The sequence below is a fragment of the Hyaena hyaena genome, unplaced genomic scaffold (genome assembly GCF_003009895.1).
Source record: "Hyaena hyaena isolate Hyena2069 unplaced genomic scaffold, ASM300989v1 scaffold_166, whole genome shotgun sequence".
In the NCBI taxonomy this organism is placed as follows: domain Eukaryota; kingdom Metazoa; phylum Chordata; class Mammalia; order Carnivora; family Hyaenidae; genus Hyaena; species Hyaena hyaena.
The window spans coordinates 1,833,990-1,840,019 of NW_024080799.1; the positions used below are offsets into that span (position 1 = coordinate 1,833,990).

The 6,030-nt window shown below is 38.3% G+C and overlaps 1 non-coding gene across 1 annotated transcript; it reads right to left on the reverse strand.

Moving 5' to 3' along the window:
• Window positions 1–5,668: 5,668 nt before the first annotated feature.
• On the reverse strand, window positions 5,669–5,775 carry LOC120236981. Its single transcript, XR_005529823.1, has one exon. It is a non-coding gene; the product is annotated as a U6 spliceosomal RNA (small nuclear RNA).
• Window positions 5,776–6,030: the final 255 nt, after the last annotated feature.

Consider the following 6,030-nt stretch of genomic DNA (forward strand, 5'->3'; position numbering starts at 1 on the left):
TTGCAGTGTTGTTCTCTTGCCTAATCGTTTATTATGGTAGTATTTATGTAGGGGTAAGATTGGCCTTGTCACACTCAGGTCAAGGATGTATCTTAATTGTTCTTTTGTGAGTACTGTGCCTCAGATGGGGCAATGTACACAGGAGATAATAAATAAACATGTATCAAATGGAACTGACCTTGAATATTGATGTTAAGATACTGACTTATTCTCAAATGCCTGCACTATGTAAACAAGGCTAACATTTTAATGAGTAGGAGGGCAGGAACATCAGAAGTTTAGCTTATTATGGCAACTGTGATTTCCCAACATTCATTATCACAATCACCAGTATCCAAAGCTCAACTTCATGAAAAAGGATCCAAAATCAAAGATATGGCAATGGAATTCCCCAGATCGCTGACTTACACACACATATACATACCTCAAAAGTGAGGTAGAAAGACCCCAGGGTGAGAGAGTAATGTTTTCCAGCCTTGAGTCAGAATGCCTTGGTCCAATCTTGCTTCCATGCTTGGTACTGTGTGAATATGTGCAAGTTATATACATTTTCTGCACTATAATTTCATCATATGCAGAATAAAGATTGTAATATTGTATCTTCCTCATATAAAACATGTATGTGCTAAGTTAGTGCTATGTGTTTGCTGTTATTTTCTGTAACATAATGGTTTATTCATAACTTACTTAAATATTTAGAATGAGGTTATCTACTGGCTAATTCTTAATAGATAAGCTCTCATGTGCAATTAGCAGCATGAAGACCCAATCCTGAAAATGGATCTGACCTGGTAGCATCCCTCCCTGCCAGGCAATGTTTTATGTTTTTACTGTAACAATGATATCAAAAGGTCAGGGAATCCCAATGATTGCTCAAAAGAGGCAAACCCAGTACAGGATCTCTGTTTTGATTCAGCTATGTTGAACAATGCTGGAGTTAGGGTTCTATGAATCCTAGTTACCAGCCAGAGCTTGAATTGACTGAAAGACTTAATGGATTGCTGAGTCTTAACATCAGTTAAGTAAGACCTGATAAGTATGTCCAAAAGAGTAATAAAATAATTCAGAAGGACCTCATAAATATGTAACATTAAATATTTGCAATGTGTCATTCAATCAAACAGATAAGATCTGTGCTTCACAGAACAGGAACTCATAAAGCATTTAAATGAAGAGATGAGCAAAGTATTAACTGAGGCACAAATTAAACCTGAGACAGGACAATGATCTCCACCGGCAGGAAGACTTTCTAGTACATAGATATGTCAGGAGACATGGCGAAGTAAGAAGAAAAAGAGTAAAATATGAATTAAGAGATTCAAGAAAGCAGCAAAGATTGGTCAGGATCTTTCTCAAGATTATCCAAATACCAAAAAAAAAAAAAAAAAAAAAGAAGAAGAAGAAGGATAAAGGAGATTCCATGCATTTAAGTAACATCTGACTGACTGAAAAACCTCTCCACAAGGTTAAACTGAGATTTCCTCCATGAAATATTATTTTTTCATTAACTCTATAAACTTGAAAGATTGGATGAAATAAGGGTCTAGTGCTTCTCAAGCTTTTCTAATTATCCCACTAATGGCCAGAAGGAAAATAAAATTAAGACCCTCATTTTTTGACAGATTAAACCATTTCAAACATCAAAAATTAATGCACCCAAATGCTTCAAAAGAATAGAATATGTTTAGCGATGGCTAAGTATGGGTGTGGGGAAGGAGGGCAAGGAAAAAATAATTCATAGTAGCTTGATCGAGGGCCATTCTGTGATGACACAGGAGCAATGAAACAGACAAGTACAAACATCATTCCAACTCCCCTATAAACACATAGCAATTACCGCTGGGAAAATGTCAATTTACCTCTGTGTGTGTGTGTGTGTGTGTGTGTGTGTGTGTGTGTGTGTGTACATACACTCTTGGTTTTCATGATGGTTTCAGTGAGTCTTCATATTTTACTAAAAGACAGGAAATTCGAATTACACAAGTTTCTTGGTCCTCAACCATGACAACCAGCAAAAGCTCCCTAGCTTCCATACCTAAAGAGCACTGAATAATTAATTAATGCAAAGAAACACAAACAGTATATACTGTACAAAGACATAGTGGGTTTAGATTTCCTCTTAGGAAGAGTTCCTTGAGGAAGGTTTGTATTTCTCTATTCAAGGCAATATTTATGTCTTCAATAAAGACTAAAATTATAAAAACTGGGCAATGGATCTTGTTATAATAAATTTGGCAAGTCCTCACAGCAATTGCTGTTTAGGCTGAAAGAAGAGAGTGGGAGAACATTATATCCATTAAACACTCCTTAAGGGTTCTATGTTTACAGACAATCTTGTAAGGAATCCTGTACCTATTCTTACTCTTATTCAATATACAATATTTTTCAGCAGATCATATTTCATTTCTATGCCTTTTTGGCAAAATGAAAAAAAAAAAAGATGCGGTCAATAAATGAATAACTTCTCCAGTCAAAACATTAATAAAAAACCTTCTTATACTTTGCCCTCAGATAAATGACTCCTCACAGTGCCCGGGAAAATAAACCACCTCACAAAAAGGTCAGTGAGAGAGAAAAACCTATCAGTCCCCAAACTGCAGAGGAATGAAAGGAAAACTACCCAGAAACAAGGCCTCTTATTCTACATTCTGACCACAAATGCTTCTCCCCTCTGTATCTACCAAGCAGTACTATTTGGGATCTCTAATTCTGTATCCATAAAATGGAAAGAGAATAACTTTACAGTGGAAAAACCTGACAGATCCTATTCCAGGCAGGTAATCAAGGTCAGCATTGACAGTGATGTCATTTTGACAGTCGGTACTATTGATCTGATGTAAGGACAGTGGCACTTTATCTCTGTGATCCTCCTCTCAAAACCTGTAACCCCAGGCTAATCTTGAGAAGGACATCAAAGACCACTTGGAGACATTCTACAAAATACTTGGCCAGTACTTCTCAAACTGTCAAAGTCATCAAATACACAGAGAGTCAGACAAACGGTCACAGCCAAGAGAAGCCAAACAGACATGACCACAATATGTAGCATGGGATGCTGGATAGAATCCTGGAACAGAAAAGGGGCAGTGAGTAAAAAACCTAAGAGATAGGAATCAAGCATAGACTTCAGATTAATAAAAATGTATCAATATTGGTTTACTAATGGTAATAAATACACCATACTAATACGTAGTAATATACCATACTAATGTAAAATCCTAGTAACAGGAAGAACTGGGTATGGGGAAAGTGAAAATTCTTTCTCCACATTCTTTCTTTTCTGTAGGTCTCAAACTTAAAATAAAAAAAAAGTAAAGTTTATTTCTTAAAACGCCTGCCTCACCTTCTAAACAAGGCTAAATTTTTTTTAAAGTTTTTGGAAGGGGAGTTGTTATTCAATGGATATAAAGTTACAGTTATACAAGATTAGTTAAGTTCCAGAGATATGCTGTACAACATAGTGACTACAGTTAACAATATGGTGTAGCTATATGGTACGCTGCACAACACTGTAGTATAGTGAGCTATATATACAATTAAATACGTGCTGAAAGGGTTATCTCATTTTAAGTGTTCTTAAAACAAAGAGGGTAAATAGGCACAGGGATACAAACTCAGGGAGGTGATGTATATGTTTATTACAATGTTTAAGGTGATGATATCATGGGTGGATGCATATACTCAAACATCAAATTGCTGGGGCGCCTGGGTGGCTTAGTTGGTTAAGCGTCCGACTTTCACTTAGGTCATGATCTCATGGTTCGTGGGTTCGAGCCCCGCGTCGGGCTCTGTGCTGACTGCCAGCTCAGAGCCTGGAGCCTGTTTCAGTCTGTGACTCCCTCTCTCTCTGACCCTCCCCTGCTCACTTTCTCTCTCTAGAAATAAATTTAAAAAACCTTAAAAAAAATAAAAAAAAAAACCATCAAATTGCTATATATATGTTTTATGTATCTTATCTCAGTAAAGGCATCAAAGAAGTTAATGGAAGTACTTTGTTCACAGGCTACAATACCTCTCTTTAAAAATGCATTTAAAAGATAAATACTTCCTTCCCCATTTGTTTTGCAAAAGAAACAACACATTCCATCTTATTTTGAAGGGCTACTAGAGATTTGTTTCCCACCTGAAAAAAGAAACTAGGGTCCGGTGCAACACAGGACGGGTCCTTCAAAGAGGATCACAGGAGCAAAAGAAGTTACCCAGAAGAACTTACAAACTGGAAATGAATCATGTATGTTCACTTCTCCACTATAGTTGAGACCCTTTGCAGAGATACACTGTATCCACTCTAACAAGGAATGTTTAGTTGCCACTAACAGAAATGATCTCTATCTAGAAATCATGATGATACTATTGTACCACAGCTATTTTCATCTGATCACCTTACTACTATATTTCTATATATTTCTTCTACTTCCTTGCTACACCACTATAGCTATTACTTTTATTTTTTTATCTCTTTACTGTCACTGACTCTCCTATAAGTTATTTTAATATTCTTTGCTTTCTTTGGAAAGAACTGCTGAAAACGGGGAAAAATCCAGAAATTAACATATATATATGTTAATATATATATGTTTATATATATATGTTTATATATATATATATGTTCTGAAAATCATAGCTATAGGAAGTTTAATTGTATCTAATGCAACTAGACACATATGTCTCTTCCCAGCATCTTTTCAGAATCAGCTCTCCTTCATCCCAGAGATATTCTCAGTTCCCCTAAATGGGTAAGGATGTCCCCTCCCCTTCCAGCCAGGAGTGAGCATATGACCCTGGTCTAACCCACCGGAGTATTCTCCGCCTGTCACCTTGGTTGTCTTAGGGAATGGGTGACCAAGCCAAATGTTATTAAAAAAAAAAGACAAAAACAAAAAACTGACTGCTCTTTTTCTAAGAATGTAAAAGGTCTATAATGGACTCGATCAGCCGCCGCACTGTTGTCACATGTTAATAATCTGAGGATAAAGCTAGCAGAAGCAACAAACCTGAAAAGTGAATAGAGAAACGGAGGGCCGGTCACGCTGTTCCAACTGCTCCCTAATGCAGTGCTTAAAACCAGCTTCACTTCTTGCATAAGCTCATTCCATGAGCCAATAAATGATAAACTGGTTTTGAATTCAGCGTGCTTGGGCTGGGGTATCCGTTGAGATTGGATATGGCTGCAGGTGTCGGCAAACTTAAAAGAGGCGGTGGCGTGGGCCGGACAGTAGCTTCTGTCTCCAGCAATTGGAATGCAAAGTCGGGCAGTCAACAGCCAGAACACGCGTTCCGCTCCCCAAAGTCCTTCAGAAACCACCACCGTTCCTAGAGTTTGACTTCATTCTAATGGTTTACTCTAACAGCCAGACCTCCAGCCATTGCATCTACATGGCACACAACAGAAATAAAGGACAAAGAGGTAGAGCAAAGGGAGTGCACTAGGTGACTTCAGAAGTAGGCTTGTAGAATGCTTACGTCCACCTACATCTCACTGGCTGGAACTCACTTGGCTACAGATAAAGGGTAGAAAATGTCATCTTTACTTTGGGCAGCCAGACACACAAGTAAAAAGTTCCTATCACAGAAGGGGGACAGGACAGATATTGTGTGGACAATCAGCCTCTGCCACAGCTGGGAATTTCCAACCAGGACAATTCGCATAACTCCTATGGTTATATAGGTATTCTTTCAATGACTATATTTTTTATGTGCCATCCTTGTGCAGGGGCCATGCTAATCTTCTCTGTATCGTTCCAATTTTAGAAAATGTGCTGCCAAAGGGAGCACTCAATGACTGTATTTTTTAAAAAGGGAGCGAGAGAGGGGCGCCTGGGTGGCTCAGTCGGTTAAGCGTCCGACTTCAGCTCAGGTCATGATCTCACGGTCCGTGGTTCAAGCCCCGTGACAGGCTCTGTGCTGACAGCTAGCTCAGAGCCTGGAGCCTGTCTTCGGATTCTGTATCTCCCTCTCTCTCTGACCCTCCCCTGCTCGCGCTATCTCTCTCTGACTCTCATAAATAAATAAATAAATAAATAAACAAAC